The sequence below is a fragment of the Nothobranchius furzeri genome, chromosome 1, assembly GCF_043380555.1.
Source record: "Nothobranchius furzeri strain GRZ-AD chromosome 1, NfurGRZ-RIMD1, whole genome shotgun sequence".
Classification (NCBI taxonomy): Eukaryota; Metazoa; Chordata; class Actinopteri; order Cyprinodontiformes; family Nothobranchiidae; genus Nothobranchius; species Nothobranchius furzeri.
Window position 1 is genome coordinate 8,385,751 of NC_091741.1, and position 23,612 is coordinate 8,409,362.

At 40.9% G+C, this 23,612-nt stretch overlaps 1 long non-coding RNA gene across 1 annotated transcript; it reads left to right on the forward strand.

Moving 5' to 3' along the window:
• Positions 1-269: 269 nt before the first annotated feature.
• On the forward strand, positions 270-652 carry LOC139064302 (uncharacterized). The gene is made up of 2 exons (XR_011519080.1): positions 270-482; positions 568-652. It is a non-coding gene; the product is annotated as an uncharacterized lncRNA (long non-coding RNA).
• The last annotated feature ends 22,960 nt before the right edge of the window (positions 653-23,612 follow it).

Sequence of the window (23,612 nt, forward strand, 5' to 3'; positions counted from 1 at the left end):
AAGTGAAGACTGCGGTTCGGCAGAGTTTGTGGCTCAATGAGCTGTGCTGCTGGTTGGTATGGGGAACTTGGACCCTCAGCTGTATGGATCTCCTGGTTTGCATGTGGAGGGTTATCCTGCTTCCCGAGATCAGTAGCTGATGGCTCGACCTATAATGTAATTATTCAGTTGTCATTAGTTTCCATACATAGCTCTTAGAAATGTTTTGATTCTACACTGTTCTCCAATTGGTCTACTATTGCCATGATGTTATATACACAACTTACTTTTCTGTTTGTATTTTAGTAGTAATTGTAGTGTTGTAGATCTGTTGTTTTAATCAAATCTGTTTTCCTTCCACATTTTTGTACAAGTTGAACCAATGCAAAGCCCTGCAGATGGATAAATCTTGCATATGTTTGCTTCCTGAACCCTCACCTGCTGAATCTGATCTGAGCTTGTTTCAACACTCTCCATTTCTTCATCCAGTGATTGCACTTGCTGTAAGAGTATACCAAAGTTGGTTTCATATTTACTGTAAGGTTATATGATTTTCTGTTGATGTGAATTTCACCTCTGCATTCTCAGCTGCCTGTTCCTGCGTGTCTTCATTTTCCTCTGTCACATGCTGTTCCTGATAGAAAAAGGGTATTCAAATAAACATTACAACTTGTGGGATTTGATTTTTTTTTTAATTTGCAATGCAGCATAGACTTTGACTTAATTATCTTTGGTTTTGTTGGAAAAGTTTAGGTTCTTTGGGTGTCCATTATTTGACATCCAAAAATGAGACACATTCCTGAAGCACTGAACTTGTGTGTTGTTTACTTGAAGAAAGCTTTTGACTTTAAAATGTGCTGGTTCTTTGTGGTTAGAAAATATAAATAACTTCAGCTAGGCTAATAAGTCAAAAAGTGGAAAAAAAATATCTGTGGAAATAACTTAACGGTTTAAAAAAAGATACCCTGAAACAAATTGGTCAGTCATATGGGACAAAAATCTGATGCACTAAGACACATGTGACTCTAGGGGGTGCTGATTCCTACTGAACAAATGTAGTGCTATTTTGTAGTATCAATGCCATCAAAATCTGATTTAAGGTTAACACAGTTTTGCAAGGCTATGAAAGGGCTTGTTAAGGTCATGTAAGGGGTTAGGGTCATGCTGTTGGAATCTCACTTTTACACCCCCAAACTACTCTGAGACTTATTCATCTACACACTTCAACCTAAAAATGTATCCCTCTAATACTTTTTAGTTATGGATGGGTCATTTCACATAATAGGACCATTTGCTAGATGGGGACCTAGTTGGAATTAGTTAAACAGCACCACTCAGTAACAGGTGCAACTCCTGGATGTTAGTAGGCTACTGCAACCGTTCAGAACCATCCACTTGAGCAGGTCGGGAGTATATCACGGCTGTGCTGTTGTATTTATGTATTGTAAGATGAAGTCTTCTGAAAACGATGAAAACCTAGACATTTTATCAGTTTATGAAATCTTCCCAGATGCCCCGCCCTAATGGCACATAAAAAGCAAAAATGTCACGGAAAAAGAGTTTTGATCACCTAGCATAAACTGGATGGTTTTTAACCGTTATTGCTGCTAGCTAACTGTTACCAGTAGAGAAACTTGCCCTCTTTTATCTACTACTAAGTAAGTCAATATTAAATGATAAAACTGGATATCTTAGTCTTTTTTGTAGGGATGCACTTACAGCACATTTTTTCTTGCCGAAAAACCACCTGATATCGGTTGCATTCTTTCTTTTCGACATGGTTGACGGACACCTACTTTTCACCTTCTTCACTTTAAAAAAAATCAATCCGGTAGTTCACGGACAGCTAGGTTGTGGGAGCGTGGAGTTGACCAGAGAGTGGAGCCTGATAAAGATGAGTATTTTTCTCTGAAAATCTAATTTGATAGTCACAAATAATATAACAAGGATATATATATATATATATATATATATATATATATATATATACATATATATATATATATATATATATATATATATATATATATATATATATATATATATATATATATAATACACGATCTTTTTTGCTAGGCTAGCTACATGGATGTAAAGATTCCACCTTGCTTACAGGCTAATGGGGGGTTTTAGTGACGTTGGAGAAACAAAACAGGTTTTTAAATAACTGTCAATACACTACTGTGCATATTGGAGTGAAACATTAAAAACTAATGAATACTTAAATATGCTAGCCTATTTAATGATTGTCCCCAGCAATTTTTAAACCCCAATCAAGTGTATGGTTATTGTCCCCAGCAATTCTAAAAACAAACTGACGCCCTTGTCTGTATCGATAACAGAAGGAGTGGAGTGGATAGGATGTACAGTTTTTAAATGGCACACACAGAATTATGTTGCACCAAGCACAATTTCACATAATTTTGGTTCCAGTTCCCTCAAACAAGGTCCAATCTGGCTGAAACACCACGGGTAGGTAGAATCTATTGAGTTGTAAGTGATCTGCACGTTTCATGATGACAGCACATTCCTAAGGGGGTCAGATGATGTCACAAAGGTCACCGGATCACTTCTGCCTTAAAGAAAAATGTCCGGATACACTTTTGGAGGCTCATAACTTGGCTTCTGAATGTCCTAGAGAGGTCAGGTTGGGTTTAAATGACTCCAATTAACAGCCCCTATCACCAGCAGAAGGAATGGAGTCATTAGCACTTACGGTTTTTAAACAGCATCCTGAAATATGTCGCACAAAGCACATTTTCACATAATGTTGGTTCCTTTTGTGTGAAAACAAGGTCCAATCTGGCTGAAACACAACAGGAAGGTAGAATCTATTGAGTTGTAAGTTATCTGAACTTTTCATGATGATAGCACCTTCCTAAGGGGGTCAAACCATGGCCCAAAGGTCACCGAGCATGGTGTCATCTAAAGAAAAATGTCCGGATACACCTTTGGAGGCTCATAACTTGGCTTATGAATGTCCTAGAGAGGTCAAATTTGTTTTAAGATACTCCAATTAATGGTCTGTATCGATAACAGAAGGAGTGGAGTGGATAGGATGTACAGTTTTTAAATGGTACACACAGAATTATGTTGCACCAAGCACAATTTCACATAATTTTGGTTCCAGTTCCCTCAAACAAGGTCCAATCTGGCTGAAACACCACAGGAAGGTAGAATCTATTGAGTTGTAAGTGATCTGCACGTTTCATGATGACAGCACATTCCTAAGGGGGTCAGATGATGTCACAAAGGTCACCGGATCACTTCTGCCTTAAAGAAAAATGTCCGGATACATCTTTGGAGGCTCATAACTTGGCTTCTGAATGTCCTAGAGAGGTCAGGTTGGGTTTAAATGACTCCAATTAACAGCCCCTATCACCAGCAGAAGGAATGGAGTCATTAGCACTTACGGTTTTTAAACAGCACCCTGAAATATGTCGCACAAAGCACATTTTCACATAATGTTGGTTCCTTTTGTGTGAAAACAAGGTCCAATCTGGCTGAAACACAACAGGAAGGTAGAATCTATTGAGTTGTAAGTTATCTGAACTTTTCATGATGATAGCACCTTCCTAAGGGGGTCAAACCATGGCCCAAAGGTCACCGAGCATGGTGTCATCTAAAGAAAAATGTCCGGATACACCTTTGGAGGCTCATAACTTGGCTTATGAATGTGCTAGAGAGGTCAAATTTGTTTGAAGATACTCCAATTAATGGTCTGTATCGATAACAGAAGGAGTGGAGTGGATAGGATGTACAGTTTTTAAATGGCACACACAGAATTATGTTGCACCAAGCACAATTTCACATAATTTTGGTTCCAGTTCCCTCAAACAAGGTCCAATCTGGCTGAAACACCACAGGAAGGTAGAATCTATTGAGTTGTAAGTGATCTGCACGTTTCATGATGACAGCACATTCCTAAGGGGGTCAGATGATGTCACAAAGGTCACCGGATCACTTCTGCCTTAAAGAAAAATGTCCGGATACACCTTTGGAGGCTCATAACTTGGCTTCTGAATGTCCTAGAGAGGTCAGGTTGGGTTTAAATGACTCCAATTAACAGCCCCTATCACCACCAGAAAGAATGGAGTCATTAGCACGTACGGTTTTTAAACAGCTCCCTGAAATATGTCGCACAAAGCACATTTTCACATAATGTTGGTTCCTTTTGTGTGAAAACAAGGTCCAATCTGGCTGAAACACAACAGGAAGGTAGAATCTATTGAGTTGTAAGTTATCTGTACATTTCATGATGATAGCACATTCCTAAGGGGGTCAGATGATGTCCCAAAGGTCACCGGATCACTTCTGCCTTAAAGACAAATGTCCCGATACACCTTTGGAGGCTCAGAACTTGGCTTCTGAATGTCCTAGAGAGGTCAGGTTGGGTTTAAATGACTCCAATTAACAGCCCCTATCACCAGCAGAAGGAATGGAGTCGTCAGCACGTATGGTTTTTAAATGGCACCCAGAAATATGTCGCACCAAGCCTGGGACGTAATTTTGGGGGGGGGACGGGTGGGACATGTCCCCCCCACTTTTTCAAAAGGCAGTTTCGGTCCCCTTCACTTTTTTCCGTCCAAAAACAATGTTACGCTCCATTAAATGGATTTGATTGAGCACTAGGACCGAAACGGAAACCGGTTTCCTATTAGACCCACCCAAAAGCTAATCTATTGGCTCTGCTGATACTTGCTAACGTATTATTGGCTGTTGCTGCTGTCACTCAAGTTGTAAACAGTCAGAACGTGCTCACGTTGTTTTGCTAGTTTGGAGCCGCTAGGGAACACCGGTACTGAGTCACATCGTCAACTAGACGCTGTGTAATATCAGAGCTCAGCTCAGCTTCCATTACACAACATTTGAATAAGTGTTCATTTGTGAGTGTTTGGTAGTTATGCACAGCCAGGCGGCAGCATGTCAAGAAACGAAAGTGGATATAAGAGACTTCTTTCAAAGTCAAAACGTAAGTTGGAACATGTGACACCCCTGCATTAAGCTCAGACTCACCTCCTCCTTCACAAACATACTCAAAACTAACTTTTACAAACTAATCTCCTCCACATAACTGACTCCTCAGACACAATTTATTCGTATTATTATAATTATTATGTTTTTATTATTACTATTATCATCATAATTATTATTACTAGTAGTAGTAGTAGTAGAAGTGTAACTTCAAAACTTTTATCATTTAACTTTATTGTAAACTTATCTATTGCAATGCATATTTTCACATTAAAAAGCTCTGAAAAATGAACAGTATCATCGTCAACAGATTTTTTTAAGCTTAATGTCAAAGATGTACACTTTTCATTAGATTTATCTTATTTTTTCCATTTATTTTTTGTGTGTTGAAATGCAACAACTGTTTAAACACTTTTAAGGGAAAAAACATATTTAATATGTTTTTATACACTCAAATTGGTAATGAATAATTTACACATTATATTAATAATAATTGTGAATCATACTAGAACCATCCTGTAAATATTTCTGTTTGTTCCATTCCAAAATCTCCCACTGTTTATAGTTCATGCATCTTTTTTTCAGGTGACCGACAGAGATGCAGGAGGAGAGACCGGTGAAGGTACAGCAGGAGAGGCTGTAGGAGATGGAGGACGAGAGCCTGGAGGAGATGGAGCAGAGGCTGGAGGCTCACAGGTGAGGTTGAAATAATGAAGATACGATAGACATAAAATTGATCATTGTGACAAATGTTAGGGTGATGATCATGTGTAAAACATTAGTTCAGCATGTCCTCTAACACAGCAAATGAAATAACGGCCAGATCTCAGGAGGGACCGTTTATGTATAAATACTTTTTATACTTTTGACTAGGCCTGGGAAAGTAACAAATTTTGCTGGATGATATTTTGTCCAAAAAAATTGTTGATGATAAACAATATCATTGTCAACATTATCTAGACCAAAATAACCACTAATATAATGTTAATATATCATAATAATGCAAGTACACCCTTTAAAATGCAACAAATAAACCTTCATTTAACATTGAAATGTCCAGAACCAGAACTTCTAAATGAATAAAAATAACAAACAAAAATTAAATAAAAAAAAGAATCTCACTCCCTGTTAGAAAATGTTGCACCAAAAACAATAAAAAAAGACCCAAAACAATAAATACAATGGCCTATCCATTGTCAACAGCCAAAACTGCACTTCAATAATGATAATAAATATTAATGATAATAGAGTTGTACATTTTTTAACTTTGATATATATATATATATATATATATATATATATATATATATATATATATATATATAGAGGATGGAAAAATTATTGAGATGGGCATGTGACGTGTCAAAGGGTCTTTACATAACACCCCCACCCCAAATCCGCACAAGCCTGGTGTGTCCCCCCCACTTCTGAAATCAAAATTTCGTCCCTGCACCAAGCACAATTTCACATATTTCTGGTTGAAAAACCTGTGATACAAGCTCCAATCTGTCTGAAATTAACACATGATGGACCTGTGAGGTCAAGGAGCACACAGTATCAGTGTCAAGTCTGGAGGTTGAAGAGAACCCCGTTTTTAGCTGAAATCCATCTTTTTTCTGACCTCTGACCCAGAACAGCACCAGAACAACGAGCTACGGCTACCAAACTGCCTGAGCTAGCTCTGGGTGACGGCGGCATGCCAAATCGACGTTTGTTTGGTGAAAATCGGTTGAGAAATGCCACTTTGCCGAGCACATGGCAGAAAAGGCGGGAAAAGTGCCGTACGGCTCCAAACGGACGCTTAACACGATGCGACCGGCACGAACTCGACATATGTGTTTTGGGCCAGTGCTGGGATGCACCAGAAGAGTTTTCGGGCGCCTCGGATCAACGATGGCCGAACGGCAGCCAAAAAGGGTCTAAAAATCGTGGTTTCGGGCCTAGGGTTTTGCCGGTCTCTTTTAATTCATTAAAAATAGTTAAATTCCACGTAGGGACATGAAATTCACATATGTTGTAAAGAAGGACATGCCGAATCATAATATTTTAGTTGCGTCACGCTACGTTGCTCACTGACCAAGTTCGGCCACTAGGGGTGCAGTCGAAAATTGTTTACACTCTCTGGTTCGGAAGTCCGGTACGAGCGCAAAAATCTACTCATCTTTTCGATAGCCCTCACGGCGCTAGAATTGCGCCATTGTAAACTTGCAAAAATCGCGCACTTTGGGGGGCTATATCTCCGGAACCACAAAATATTTTGCCACCAAACCACCTCGGATGGACTCGTGCTTGGCCCCCGAACAACATATCCGAAGATGGCATCGCTGGCGCCAGCAGAACTTTTTCTTTCCACTTTCTACCAGAAAAACACAAGTCCTCTTTGAGGCGATGGGTCTAAGAGGGCATTTTTTGGCCAAACTCAGACACAACTTTTTTTTTTTTTTCAATTTTGACAGCGGATTATGATTGCTTGGCACCACGGAGACCACCTCTCCAAAAACGGGACGGATCGGGCGTTCCCTTGAGGAGCTGTGGCCAAAAAGAGCGTGACCTCTGGCGACCTGGGGTTCGGAAAAGCACCGAAACAAAGAGCTACGGCTACCAAACTGCCTGGGCTAGCTCGGGGTGACGGCGGCATGCCAAATCGACGTTTGTTTGGTGAAAATCGGTTGAGAAACGCCACTTTGCCGAGCACATGGCAAAATGGAGGGAAAACTGCCCTCAGGCCCCAAACGGACGCTTAGCACGTTGCAACCGGCACGAGCTCGACGTATGTGGTAGCTGTCAGCTATCTAAAGGAAATGTGCAAGTGTCAACTCTCTAGGTTGAGCAGAACCCTGTTTTTCAGCTCCAAAACAGCCCAAATCCATCATTTTCTCTGCTTGTACCAAGAGGCTGTGAACCTTGACCCTTCTGAATAAGCCAGCAACTTGAAAACTGCATATGTTGTAGCTGTCAGCTATTTAAAGAAACATTCTCAGTTTCAAGTCTCTAGGTTGAGGAGAACCCTGTTTTTCAGCCCCAAAACAGCCCAAATCCATCATTTTCTCTGACCTCTGACCCAGAACAGCACCGGAACAACGAGCTACGGCTACCAAACTGCCTGGGCTGGATCGGGGTGACGGCGGCATGCCAAATCGATGTTTGTTTGGTGAAAATCGGTTGAGAAATGCCAATTTGCCGAGCACATGGCAAAATGGAGGGAAAACCGCCCTCAGGCCCCAAACGGATGCTTAACACGATGCGACCGGCACGATTTCGAAATCTGTGGTTCGGACCAGTGCTGGGATGCACCAAAAAAAATTCGTGCGCCTCGGACCAACGTGGGCCGAACGGCAGCCAAAAAGGGGCTCAAGTGGCAGAAGGCCGCAAATGAAGCCTGAGCTAAATTTTCACACTTTTGGGCCGCCATTTGAATTCGGTTTGGCGTAGCCGCACGAAATTTGGGGTGGTGCATCCCGGCTACCATCTCATCGACGCACGTCGAAATCGATGCCGTCGGACCTTTTCGAGCGCCCTTACGGGACGCTTGTCCAAGCAGATATAGTCAGGTGTCTGGTTACACCTTTGTGGGCTTATAACTTGGCTTCTGAATATCCTAGAGAGGTCAGGCTGGTTTTAAAATACTCCAATGAATGGTCTGTATCTAGAACAGAATGAATGGAGTGGATAGGATGTACAGTTTTTAAATGGCACCCAGACCTATGTTGCACCAAGCACAAGTTCACATTATTATGGGTCCAGTTCTCTGAAAAAAGCTTCAATCAGGCTGAAACATCACAGGAAGGTACAATCTATTGAGTTGTAAATGAATCATGTGTTTCATGATGATAGCACATTCCTTAGGGGGTCAAATGTTGTCACAAAGGTCATTGGATCACTTCTTCTTTAAAGGTGTGGTTCGTAACACACCTTTGTGGGCTTATAACTTGGCTTCTGAATATCCTAGAGAGGTCATGTTGGTTTTAAAATGCTCCAATTAACAGCCCCTACTACCACAAAAAGGAATGGAGTAATAAGCACTTATGGTCTTTAAATGGCACCAGGAATTATGTTGCACAAAGAACAATTTCACATATTTCTGGGTCCATTTGTGCGAAAACAAGGTCCAATAAGGCTGAAACATCACATGAACGTATAGTCTATGGAGTTGTAAGTGATCTGAACGTTACCCTAACAGGGTCAAATGAAGTCACAAAGGTCACCAGACCTGAAATGGAGACTCAATTTTGGTGCTTCTTCAAAAGTAACCCAAAATGGAGGCCTCCAATTTGGGTCTTCTTCTAAAGTAACCCAAAATGGAGGAAATGGAGGCCTCCATTTTGGGGCTTCTTCAAAAGTAACCCAAGATGGAGGCCTCCATTTTGGGTCATCTTCTAAAGTAACCCAAACTGAATTTTTCAATTAAGGAAGCCTTCAATTTGGGATACTTTCAACTACATGCAAAAGAAGCCCGAAATGTAGTCCTCCATTTTGGTGCTTCTTCAAAAGTAACCCAAAATGGAGGCCTCCAATTTGGGTCTTCTTCTAAAGTAACCCAAAATGGAGGAAGTGGAGGCCTTCATTTTGGGGCTTCTTCAAAAGTAAACCAAAATGGAGGCCTCCAATTTGGGTCTTCTTCTAAAGTAACCCAAAATGGAGGAAATGGAGGCCTCCATTTTGGGGCTTCTTCAAAAGTAACCCAAAATGGAGGCCTCCAATTTGGGTCTTCTTCTAAAGTAACCCAAAATGGAGGAAATGGAGGCCTCCATTTTGGGGCTTCTTCAAAAGTAACCCAAAATGGAGGCCTCCAATTTGGGTCTTCTTCTAAAGTAACCCAAACTGAATTCTTCAATTAATGAAGCATTCATTTTGGGCTACTTTTGAATGTTGTAAAATCAGCCCAAAAGGAAATGTGTTGCACGAAGCACAATTTCACATCATTCTGTGTTCATTTGTGTGAAACAAGGTCCAATCAGGCTGAAACGTTACAGGAAGGTAGAATCTATTGAGTTGTAAGTGATCTGAACATTTCATGATGATAGCACTTTCCTAAGGGGGTCAAACCATGTCCCAAAGGTCACCGGATCTGGTGTCAGTTTAAAGAAGTAGTCCAGTTACACATTTGTGGGCTTATAACTTGGCTTCTGAATGTCCTAGAGAGATCATGTTTGTTTTAATGTACTCCAACCAACAGCCCCTACAACCACAAAAAGGAATGGAGTCATTAGCACTCATGGTTTGTAAATGGCACCCAGAATTATGTTGCACGAAGCACAATTTCACATCATTCTGGGTCCATTTGTGTCAAAACAAGGTCCAATCAGGCTCAAACGCTACAAGAAGGTAGAATCTATTGAGCTGTAAGTGATCTGAACGTTTCAAGATGATCGCACATTCCTATAGGGGGTAAAACCATGTCCCAAAGGTCACCGGGCCTGGTGTGACTTTAAAGAAGTAGTCCAGTTACACCTTTGTGGGCTTATAACTTGGCTTCTGAATGTCCTAGAGAGGTTAGGTTTGTTTTAGTGTACTCCAATCAACAGCCCCTACAACCACAAAAAGGAATGGAGTCATTAGCTTTTTTGGTTTGTAAATGGCACCCAGAATTATGTTGCACGAAGCACAATTTCACATCATTCTGGGTTCATTTGTGTGAAAACAAGGTCCAATCAGGCTGAAATGTTACAGGAAGGTAGAATCTACTGAGTTGTAAGTGATCTGAACGTTTCATGATGATAGCACTTTCCTAAGGGGGTCAAACCATGTCCCAAAGGTCACCGGATCTGGTGTCAATTTAAAGAAGTAGTCCAGTTACACATTTGTGGGCTTATAACTTGGCTTCTGAATGTCCTAGAGAGATCAGGTTTGTTTTAGTGTACTCCAATCAACAGCCCCTACAACCACAAAAAGGAATGGAGTCATTAGCCCTTATGGTTTTTAAATGGCACCCAGAATTATGTTGCACGAAGCACAATTTCACATCATTCTGGGTCCATTTGTGTCAAAACAAGGTCCAATCAGGCTGAAACGCTACAAGAAGGTAGAATCTATTGAGCTGTAAGTGATCTGAACGTTTCAAGATGATCGCACATTCCTATAGGGGGTAAAACCATGTCCCAAAGGTCACCGGGCCTGGTGTGACTTTAAAGAAGTAGTCCAGTTACACCTTTGTGGGCTTATAACTTGGCTTCTGAATGTCCTAGAGAGGTTAGGTTTGTTTTAGTGTACTCCAATCAACAGCCCCTACAACCACAAAAAGGAATGGAGTCATTAGCTTTTTTGGTTTGTAAATGGCACCCAGAATTATGTTGCACGAAGCACAATTTCACTTCATTCTGGGTCCATTTGTGTGAAAACAAGGTCCAGTCAGGCTGAAACGTTACAGGAAGGTAGAATCTATTGAGTTGTAAGTGATCTGAACGTTTCATGATGATAGCACTTTCCTAAGGGGGTCAAACCATGTCCCAAAGGTCACCGGATCTGGTGTCAATTTAAAGAAGTAGTCCAGTTACACATTTGTGGGCTTATAACTTGGCTTCTGAATGTCCTAGAGAGATCAGGTTTGTTTTAGTATACTCCAATCAACAGCCCCTACAACCACAAAAAGGAATGGAGTCATTAGCACTTATGGTTTTTAAATGGCACCCAGAATTATGTTGCACGAAGCACAATTTCACATCATTCTGGGTTCATTTGTGTGAAAACAAGGTCCAATCAGGCTGAAACGTTACAGGAAGGTAGAATCTATTGAGTTGTAAGTGATCTGAACGTTTCATGATGATAGAACTTTCCTAAGGGGGTCAAACCATGTCCCAAAGGTCACCGGATCTGGTGTCAATTTAAAGAAGTAGTCCAGTTACACATTTGTGGGCTTATAAATTGGCTTCTGAATGTCCTAGAGAGATCAGGTTTTTTTTAATGTACTCCAATCAACGGCCCCTACAACCACAAAAAGAAATGGAGTCATTAGCACTTATGGTTTGTAAATGGCACCCAGAATTATGTTGCACGAAGCACAATTTCACATCATTCTGGGTCCATTTCTGTGAAAACAAGGTCCAGTCAGGCTGAAACGCTACAAGAAGGTAGAATCTATTGAGTTGTAAGTGATCTGAATGTTTCAAGATGATCGCACATTCCTATAGTGGGTAAAACCATGTCCCAAAGGTCACCGGGCCTGGTGTCACTTTAAAGTTGTAGTCCAGTTACACCTTTGTGGGCTTATAACTTGGCTTCTAAATGTCCTAGAGAGGTAAGGTTTGTTTTAGTGTACTCCAATCAAAAGCCCCTACAACCACAAAAAGGAATGGAGTCATTAGCACTTATGGTTTGTAAATGGCACCCAGAATTATTTTGCACGAAGCACAATTTCACATCATTCTGGGTTCATTTGTGTGAAAACAAGGTCCAATCAGGCTGAAACGGTACAGGAAGGTAGAATCTATTGAGTTGTAAGTGATCTGAACGTTTCATGATGATAGCACTTTCCTAAGGGGGTCAAACCATGTCCTAAAGGTCACCGGATCTGGTGTCAATTTAAAGAAGTAGTCCAGTTACACATTTGTGGGCTTACAACGTGGCTTCTGAATGTCCTAGAGAGATCAGGTTTGTTTTAATATACTCCAATCAACAGCCCCTACAACCACAAAAACGAATGGAGTCATTAGCACTTATGGTTTTTAAATGGCACCCAGAATTATGTTGCACGAAGCACAATTTCACATCATTCTGAGTTCATTTGTGTGAAAACAAGGTCCAATCAGGCTGAAACGTTACAGGAAGGTAGAATCTATTGAGTTGTAAGTGATCTGAACGTTTCATGATGATAGCACTTTCCTAAGGGGGTCAAACCATGTCCCAAATGTCACCGGATCTGGTGTCAATTTAAAGAAGTAGTCCAGTTACACAACATAACAACATAATTCTGGGTGCCATTTACAAACCATAAGTGCTAATGACTCCATTCCTTTTTGTGGTTGTAGGGGCTGTTGATATGAGTACATTAAAACAAACCTGATCTCTCTAGGACATTCAGAAGCCAAGTTATAAGCCCACAAATGTGTAACTGGACTACTTCATTAAATTGACACCAGATCCGGTGACCTTTGGGACATGGTTTGACCCCCTTAGGAAAGTGCTATCATCATGAAATGTTCAGATCTCTTACAACTCAATAGATTCTACCTTCCTGTAACGTTTCAGCCTGATTGGACCTTGTTTTCACACAAATGAACCCAGAATGATGTGAAATTGTGCTTCGTGCAACATAATTCTGGGTGCCATTTACAAACCATAAGTGCTAATGACTCCATTCCTTTTTGTGGTTGTAGGGGCTGTTGATTGGAGAACACTAAAACAAACCTAACCTCTCTAGGACATTCAGAAGCCAAGTTATAAGCCCACAAAGGTGTAACTGGACTACTTCTTTAAAGTGACACCAGGCCCGGTGACCTTTGGGACATGGTTTTACCCCCTATAGGAATGAGCGATCATCTTGAAACGTTCAGATCACTTACAACTCAATAGATTCTACCTTCTTGTAGCGTTTCAGCCTGATTGGACCTTGTTTTCACACAAATGGACCCAGAATGATGTGAAATGGTGCTTCGTGCAACATAATTCTGGGTGCCATTTACAAACCATAAGTGCTAATGACTCCATTCCTTTTTGTGGTTGTAGGGGCTGTTGATTGGAGTACACTAAAACAAACCTGACCTCTCTAGGACATTCAGAATCCAAGTTATAAGACCACAAATGTGTAACTGGACTACTTCTTTAAAGTGACACCAGATCCGGTGACCTTTGGGACATTGTTTGACCCCCTTAGGAAAGTGCTATCATCATGAAACGTTCAGATCACTTACAACTCAATAGATTCTACCTTCCTGTAACGTTTCAGCCTGAATGGACCTTGTTTTCACGCAAATGAACCCAGAATGATGTGAAATTGTGATTCGTGCAACATAATTCTGGGTGCCATTTACAAACCATAAGAGCTAATGACTCCATTCCTTTTTTTGGTTTTAGGGGCTGTTGATTGGAGTACACTAAAACAAACCTAACCTCTCTAGGACATTCAGAAGCCAAGTTATAAGCCCACAAAGGTGTAACTGGACTACTTCTTTAAAGTGACACCAGGCCCGGTGACCTTTGGGACATGGTTTTACCCCCTATAGGAATGAGCGATCATCTTGAAACGTTCAGATCACTTACAACTCAATAGATTCTACCTTCTTGTAGCGTTTCAGCCTGATTGGACCTTGTTTTCACACAAATGGACCCAGAATGATGTGAAATTGTGCTTCGTGCAAAATAATTCTGGGTGCCATTTACAAACCATAAGTGCTAATGACTCCATTCCTTTTTGTGGTTGTAGGGGCTGTTGATTGGAGTACACTAAAACAAACCTGACCTCTCTAGGACATTCAGAAGCCAAGTTATAAGCCCACAAATGTGTAACTGGACTACTTCTTTAAAGTGACACCAGATCCGGTGACCTTTGGGACATGGTTTGACCCCCTTAGGAAAGTGCTATCATCATGAAACGTTCAGATCACTTACAACTCAAAAGATTCTACCTTCCTGTAACGTTTCAGCCTGATTGGACCTTGTTTTCACACAAATGAACCCAGAATGATGTGAAATTGTGCTTCGTGCAACATAATTCTGGGTGCCATTTACAAACCATAAGTGCTAATGACTCCAGTCCTTTTCGTGGTTGTAGGGGCTGTTGATTGGAGTACATTAAAACAAACCTGATCTCTCTAGGACATTCAGAAGCCAAGTTATAAGCCCACAAATGTGTAACTGGACTGCTTCTTTAAATTGACACCATATCCGGTGACCTTTGGGACATGGTTTGACCCCCTTAGGAAAGTGCTATCATCATGAAACGTTCAGATCACTTACAACTCAATAGATTCTACCTTTCTGTAAAGTTTCAGCCTGATTGGACCTTGTTTTCACACAAATGAACCCAGAATGATGTGAAATTGTGCTTCGTGCAACATAATTCTGGGTGCCATTTAAAAACCATAAGTGCTAATGACTCCATTCCTTTTTGTGGTTGTAGGGGCTGTTGATTGGAGTACATTGAAACAAACCTGAACTCTCTTGGACATTCAGAAGCCAAGTTATAAGCCCACAAATGTGTAACTGGACTACTTCTTTAAATTGACACCAGATCCAGTGACCTTTGGGACTTGATTTGACCCCCTTAGGAAAGTGCTATCATCATGAAACGTTCAGATCACTTACAACTCAATAGATTCTACCTTCCTGTAACGTTTCAGCCTGATTGGACCTTGTTGTCACACAAATGAACCCAGAATGATGTGAAATTGTGCTTCGTGCAACATAATTCTGGGTGCCATTTACAAACCATAAGTGCTAATGACTCCATTCCATTTTGTGGTTGTAGGGGCTTTTGATTGCAGTACACTAAAACAAATCTAACCTCTCTAGGAAATTCAGAAGCCAAGTTATAAGCCCACAAATGTGTAACTGGACTACTTCTTTAAAGTGACTCCAGGCCCGGTGACCTTTGGGAAATGGTTTTACCCCCTATAGGAATGTGCGATCATCTTGAAACGTTCAGATCACTTACAACTCAATAGATTCTACCTTCTTGTAGCGTTTCAGCCTGATTGGACCTTGTTTTCACACAAATGGACCCAGAATGATGTGAAATTGTGCTTCGTGCAACATAATTCTGGGTGCCATTTACAAACCATAAGTGCTAATGACTCCATTCCTTTTTTTGGTTTTAGGGGCTGTTGATTGGAGTACACTAAAACAAACCTAACCTCTCTAGGACATTCAGAAGCCAAGTTATAAGCCCACAAAGGTGTAACTGGACTACTTCTTTAAAGTGACACCAGGCCCGGTGACCTTTGGGACATGGTTTTACCCCCTATAGGAATGAGCGATCATCTTGAAACGTTCAGATCACTTACAACTCAATAGATTCTACCTTCTTGTAGCGTTTCAGCCTGATTGGACCTTGTTTTCACACAAATGGACCCAGAATGATGTGAAATTGTGCTTCGTGCAAAATAATTCTGGGTGCCATTTACAAACCATAAGTGCTAATGACTCCATTCCTTTTTGTGGTTGTAGGGGCTGTTGATTGGAGTACACTAAAACAAACCTGACCTCTCTAGGACATTCAGAAGCCAAGTTATAAGCCCACAAATGTGTAACTGGACTACTTCTTTAAAGTGACACCAGATCCGGTGACCTTTGGGACATGGTTTGACCCCCTTAGGAAAGTGCTATCATCATGAAACGTTCAGATCACTTACAACTCAAAAGATTCTACCTTCCTGTAACGTTTCAGCCTGATTGGACCTTGTTTTCACACAAATGAACCCAGAATGATGTGAAATTGTGCTTCGTGCAACATAATTCTGGGTACCATTTACAAACTATAAGTGCTAATGACTCCAGTCCTTTTTGTGGTTGTAGGGGCTGTTGATTGGAGTACATTAAAACAAACCTGATCTCTCTAGGACATTCAGAAGCCAAGTTATAAGCCCACAAATGTGTAACTGGACTGCTTCTTTAAATTGACACCAGATCCGGTGACCTTTGGGACATGGTTTGACCCCCTTAGGAAAGTGCTATCATCATGAAATGTTCAGATCACTTACAACTCAATAGATTCTACCTTTCTGTAAAGTTTCAGCCTGATTGGACCTTGTTTTCACGCAAATGAACCCAGAATGATGTGAAATTGTGATTCGTGCAACATAATTCTGGGTGCCATTTACAAACCATAAGTGCTAATGACTCCATTCCTTTTTTTGGTTTTAGGGGCTGTTGATTGGAGTACACTAAAACAAACCTAACCTCTCTAGGACATTCAGAAGCCAAGTTATAAGCCCACAAAGGTGTAACTGGACTACTTCTTTAAAGTGACACCAGGCCCGGTGACCTTTGGGACATGGTTTTACCCCCTATAGGAATGAGCGATCATCTTGAAACGTTCAGATCACTTACAACTCAATAGATTCTACCTTCTTGTAGCGTTTCAGCCTGATTGGACCTTTTTTTCCACACAAATGGACCCAGAATGATGTGAAATTGTGCTTCGTGCAAAATAATTCTGGGTGCCATTTACAAACCATAAGTGCTAATGACTCCATTCCTTTTTGTGGTTGTAGGGGCTGTTGATTGGAGTACACTAAAACAAACCTGACCTCTCTAGGACATTCAGAAGCCAAGTTATAAGCCCACAAATGTGTAACTGGACTACTTCTTTAAAGTGACACCAGATCCGGTGACCTTTGGGACATGGTTTGACCCCCTTAGGAAAGTGCTATCATCATGAAACGTTCAGTTCACTTACAACTCAAAAGATTCTACCTTCCTGTAACGTTTCAGCCTGATTGGACCTTGTTTTCACACAAATGAACCCAGAATGATGTGAAATTGTGCTTCGTGCAACATAATTCTGGGTGCCATTTACAAACCATAAGTGCTAATGACTCCAGTCCTTTTCGTGGTTGTAGGGGCTGTTGATTGGAGTACATTAAAACAAACCTGATCTCTCTAGGACATTCAGAAGCCAAGTTATAAGCCCACAAATGTGTAACTGGACTGCTTCTTTAAATTGACACCAGATCCGGTGACCTTTGGGACATGGTTTGACCCCCTTAGGAAAGTGCTATCATCATGAAACGTTCAGATCACTTACAACTCAATAGATTCTACCTTTCTGTAAAGTTTCAGCCTGATTGGACCTTGTTTTCACACAAATGAACCCAGAATGATGTGAAATTGTGCTTCGTGCAACATAATTCTGGGTACCATTTAAAAACCATAATTGCTAATGACTCCATTCCTTTTTGTGGTTGTAGGGGCTGTTGATTGGAGTACATTGAAACAAACCTGAACTCTCTTGGACATTCAGAAGCCAAGTTATAAGCCCACAAAAGTGTAACTGGACTACTTCTTTAAATTGACACCAGATCCAGTGACCTTTGGGACTTGGTTTGACCCCCTTAGGAAAGTGCTATCATCATGAAACGTTCAGATCACTTACAACTCAATAGATTCTACCTTCCTGTAACGTTTCAGCCTGATTGGACCTTGTTGTCACACAAATTAACCCAGAATGATGTGAAATTGTGCTTCGTGCAACATAATTCTGGGTGCCATTTACAAACCATAAGTGCTAATGACTCCATTCCATTTTGTGGTTGTAGGGGCTTTTGATTGCAGTACACTAAAACAAATCTAACCTCTCTAGGAAATTCAGAAGCCAAGTTATAAGCCCACAAAGGTGTAACTGGACTACTTCTTTAAAGTGACTCCAGGCCCGGTGACCTTTGGGAAATGGTTTTACCCCCTATAGGAATGTGCGATCATCTTGAAACGTTCAGATCACTTACAACTCAATAGATTCTACCTTCTTGTAGCGTTTCAGCCTGATTGGACCTTGTTTTCACACAAATGGACCCAGAATGATGTGAAATTGTGCTTCGTGCAACATAATTCTGGGTGCCATTTACAAACCATAAGTGCTAATGACTCCATTCCTTTTTTTGGTTTTAGGGGCTGTTGATTGGAGTACACTAAAACAAACCTAACCTCTCTAGGACATTCAGAAGCCAAGTTATAAGCCCACAAAGGTGTAACTGGACTACTTCTTTAAAGTGACACCAGGCCCGGTGACCTTTGGGACATGGTTTTACCCCCTATAGGAATGAGGGATCATCTTGAAACGTTCAGATCACTTACAACTCAATATATTCTACCTTCTTGTAGCGTTTCAGCCTGATTGGACCTTGTTTTCACACAAATGGACCCAGAATGATGTGAAATTGTGCTTCGTGCAAAATAATTCTGGGTGCCATTTACAAACCATAAGTGCTAATGACTCCATTCCTTTTTGTGGTTGTAGGGGCTGTTGATTGGAGTACACTAAAACAAACCTGACCTCTCTAGGACATTCAGAAGCCAAGTTATAAGCCCACAAATGTGTAACTGGACTACTTCTTTAAAGTGACACCAGATCCGGTGACCTTTGGGACATGGTTTGACCCCCTTAGGAAAGTGCTATCATCATGAAACGTTCAGATCACTTACAACTCAAAAGATTCTACCTTCCTGTAACGTTTCAGCCTGATTGGACCTTGTTTTCACACAAATGAACCCAGAATGATGTGAAATTGTGCTTCGTGCAACATAATTCTGGGTACCATTTACAAACTATAAGTGCTAATGACTCCAGTCCTTTTTGTGGTTGTAGGGGCTGTTGATTGGAGTACATTAAAACAAACCTGATCTCTCTAGGACATTCAGAAGCCAAGTTATAAGCCCACAAATGTGTAACTGGACTGCTTCTTTAAATTGACACCAGATCCGGTGACCTTTGGGACATGGTTTGACCCCCTTAGGAAAGTGCTATCATCATGAAATGTTCAGATCACTTACAACTCAATAGATTCTACCTTTCTGTAAAGTTTCAGCCTGATTGGACCTTGTTTTCACACAAATGAACCCAGAATGATGTGAAATTGTGCTTCGTGCAACATAATTCTGGGTGCCATTTAAAAACCATAAGTGCTAATGACTCCATTCCTTTTTTTGGTTTTAGGGGCTGTTGATTGGAGTACACTAAAACAAACCTAACCTCTCTAGGACATTCAGAAGCCAAGTTATAAGCCCACAAAGGTGTAACTGGACTACTTCTTTAAAGTGACACCAGGCCCGGTGACCTTTGGGACATGGTTTTACCCCCTATAGGAATGAGCGATCATCTTGAAACGTTCAGATCACTTACAACTCAATAGATTCTACCTTCTTGTAGCGTTTCAGCCTGATTGGACCTTTTTTTCCACACAAATGGACCCAGAATGATGTGAAATTGTGCTTCGTGCAAAATAATTCTGGGTGCCATTTACAAACCATAAGTGCTAATGACTCCATTCCTTTTTGTGGTTGTAGGGGCTGTTGATTGGAGTACACTAAAACAAACCTGACCTCTCTAGGACATTCAGAAGCCAAGTTATAAGCCCACAAATGTGTAACTGGACTACTTCTTTAAAGTGACACCAGATCCGGTGACCTTTGGGACATGGTTTGACCCCCTTAGGAAAGTGCTATCATCATGAAACGTTCAGATCACTTACAACTCAAAAGATTCTACCTTCCTGTAACGTTTCAGCCTGATTGGACCTTGTTTTCACACAAATGAACCCAGAATGATGTGAAATTGTGCTTCGTGCAACATAATTCTGGGTGCCATTTACAAACCATAAGTGCTAATGACTCCAGTCCTTTTCGTGGTTGTAGGGGCTGTTGATTGGAGTACATTAAAACAAACCTGATCTCTCTAGGACATTCAGAAGCCAAGTTATAAGCCCACAAATGTGTAACTGGACTGCTTCTTTAAATTGACACCAGATCCGGTGACCTTTGGGACATGGTTTGACCCCCTTAGGAAAGTGCTATCATCATGAAACGTTCAGATCACTTACAACTCAATAGATTCTACCTTCCTGTAACGTTTCAGCCTGATTGGACCTTGTTGTCACACAAATGAACCCAGAATGATGTGAAATTGTGCTTCGTGCAACATAATTCTGGGTGCCATTTACAAACCATAAGTGCTAATGACTCCATTCCATTTTGTGGTTGTAGGGGCTTTTGATTGCAGTACACTAAAACAAATCTAACCTCTCTAGGAAATTCAGAAGCCAAGTTATAAGCCCACAAAGGTGTAACTGGACTACTTCTTTAAAGTGACTCCAGGCCCGGTGACCTTTGGGAAATGGTTTTACCCCCTATAGGAATGTGCGATCATCTTGAAACGTTCAGATCACTTACAACTCAATAGATTCTACCTTCTTGTAGCGTTTCAGCCTGATTGGACCTTGTTTTCACACAAATGGACCCAGAATGATGTGAAATTGTGCTTCGTGCAACATAATTCTGGGTGCCATTTACAAACCATAAGTGCTAATGACTCCATTCCTTTTTTTGGTTTTAGGGGCTGTTGATTGGAGTACACTAAAACAAACCTAACCTCTCTAGGACATTCAGAAGCCAAGTTATAAGCCCACAAAGGTGTAACTGGACTACTTCTTTAAAGTGACACCAGGCCCGGTGACCTTTGGGACATGGTTTTACCCCCTATAGGAATGAGCGATCATCTTGAAACGTTCAGATCACTTACAACTCAATATATTCTACCTTCTTGTAGCGTTTCAGCCTGATTGGACCTTGTTTTCACACAAATGGACCCAGAATGATGTGAAATTGTGCTTCGTGCAAAATAATTCTGGGTGCCATTTACAAACCATAAGTGCTAATGACTCCATTCCTTTTTGTGGTTGTAGGGGCTGTTGATTGGAGTACACTAAAACAAACCTGACCTCTCTAGGACATTCAGAAGCCAAGTTATAAGCCCACAAATGTGTAACTGGACTACTTCTTTAAAGTGACACCAGATCCGGTGACCTTTGGGACATGGTTTGACCCCCTTAGGAAAGTGCTATCATCATGAAACGTTCAGATCACTTACAACTCAAAAGATTCTACCTTCCTGTAACGTTTCAGCCTGATTGGACCTTGTTTTCACACAAATGAACCCAGAATGATGTGAAATTGTGCTTCGTGCAACATAATTCTGGGTACCATTTACAAACTATAAGTGCTAATGACTCCAGTCCTTTTTGTGGTTGTAGGGGCTGTTGATTGGAGTACATTAAAACAAACCTGATCTCTCTAGGACATTCAGAAGCCAAGTTATAAGCCCACAAATGTGTAACTGGACTGCTTCTTTAAATTGACACCAGATCCGGTGACCTTTGGGACATGGTTTGACCCCTGTAGGAAAGTGCTATCATCATGAAATGTTCAGATCACTTACAACTCAATAGATTCTACCTTTCTGTAAAGTTTCAGCCTGATTGGACCTTGTTTTCACACAAATGAACCCAGAATGATGTGAAATTGTGCTTCGTGCAACATAATTCTGGGTGCCATTTAAAAACCATAAGTGCTAATGACTCCATTCCTTTTTTTGGTTTTAGGGGCTGTTGATTGGAGTACACTAAAACAAACCTAACCTCTCTAGGACATTCAGAAGCCAAGTTATAAGCCCACAAAGGTTTAACTGGACTACTTCTTTAAAGTGACACCAGGCCCGGTGACCTTTGGGACATGGTTTTACCCCCTATAGGAATGAGCGATCATCTTGAAACATTCAGATCACTTACAACTCAATAGATTCTACCTTCTTGTAGCGTTTCAGCCTGATTGGACCTTGTTTTCACACAAATGGACCCAGAATGATGTGAAATTGTGCTTCGTGCAACATAATTCTGGGTGCCATTTACAAACCATAAGTGCTAATGACTCCATTCCTTTTTGTGGTTGTAGGGGCTGTTGATTGGAGTACATTAAAACAAACCTGAACTCTCTTGGACATTCAGAAGCCAAGTTATAAGCCCACAAATGTGTAACTGGACTACTTCTTTAAATTGACACCAGATCCAGTGACCTTTGGGACATGGTTTGACCCCCTTAGGAAAGTGCTATCATCATGAAAGGTTCAGATCACTTACAACTCAATAGATTCTACCTTCCTGTAACGTTTCAGCCTGATTGGACCTTGTTGTCACACAAATGAACCCAGAATGATGTGAAATTGTGCTTCGTGCAACATAATTCTGGGTGCCATTTACAAACCATAAGTGCTAATGACTCCATTCCTTTTTGTGGTTGTAGGGGCTTTTGATTGCAGTACACTAAAACAAATCTAACCTCTCTAGGAATTTCAGAAGCCAAGTTATAAGCCCACAAAGGTGTAACTGGACTACTTCTTTAAAGTGACTCCAGGCCCGGTGACCTTTGGGAAATGGTTTTACCCCCTATAGGAATGTGCGATCATCTTGAAACGTTCAGATCACTTACAACTCAATAGATTCTACCTTCTTGTAGCGTTTCAGCCTGATTGGACCTTGTTTTCACACAAATGGACCCAGAATGATGTGAAATTGTGCTTCGTGCAACATAATTCTGGGTGCCATTTACAAACCATAAGTGCTAATGACTCCATTCCTTTTTGTGGTTGTAGGGGCTGTTGATTGGAGTACACTAAAACAAACCTAACCTCTCTAGGACATTCAGAAGCCAAGTTATAAGCCCACAAATGTGTAACTGGACTACTTCTCTAAATTGACACCAGATCCTGTGACCTTTGGGACATGGTTTGACCCCCTTAGGAAAGTGCTATCATCATGAAAGGTTCAGATCACTTACAACTCAATAGATTCTACCTTCCTGTAACGTTTCAGCCTGATTGGACCTTGTTTTCACACAAATGAACCCAGAATGATGTGAAATTGTGCTTCGTGCAACATAATTCTGGGTGCCATTTAAAAACCATAAGTGCTAATGACTCCATTCCTTTTTTTGGTTTTAGGGGCTGTTGATTGGAGTACACTAAAACAAACCTAACCTCTCTAGGACATTCAGAAGCCAAGTTATAAGCCCACAAAGGTGTAACTGGACTACTTCTTTAAAGTGACACCAGGCCCGGTGACCTTTGGGACATGGTTTTACCCCCTATAGGAATGAGCGATCATCTTGAAACGTTCAGATCACTTACAACTCAATAGATTCTACCTTCTTGTAGCGTTTCAGCCTGATTGGACCTTGTTTTC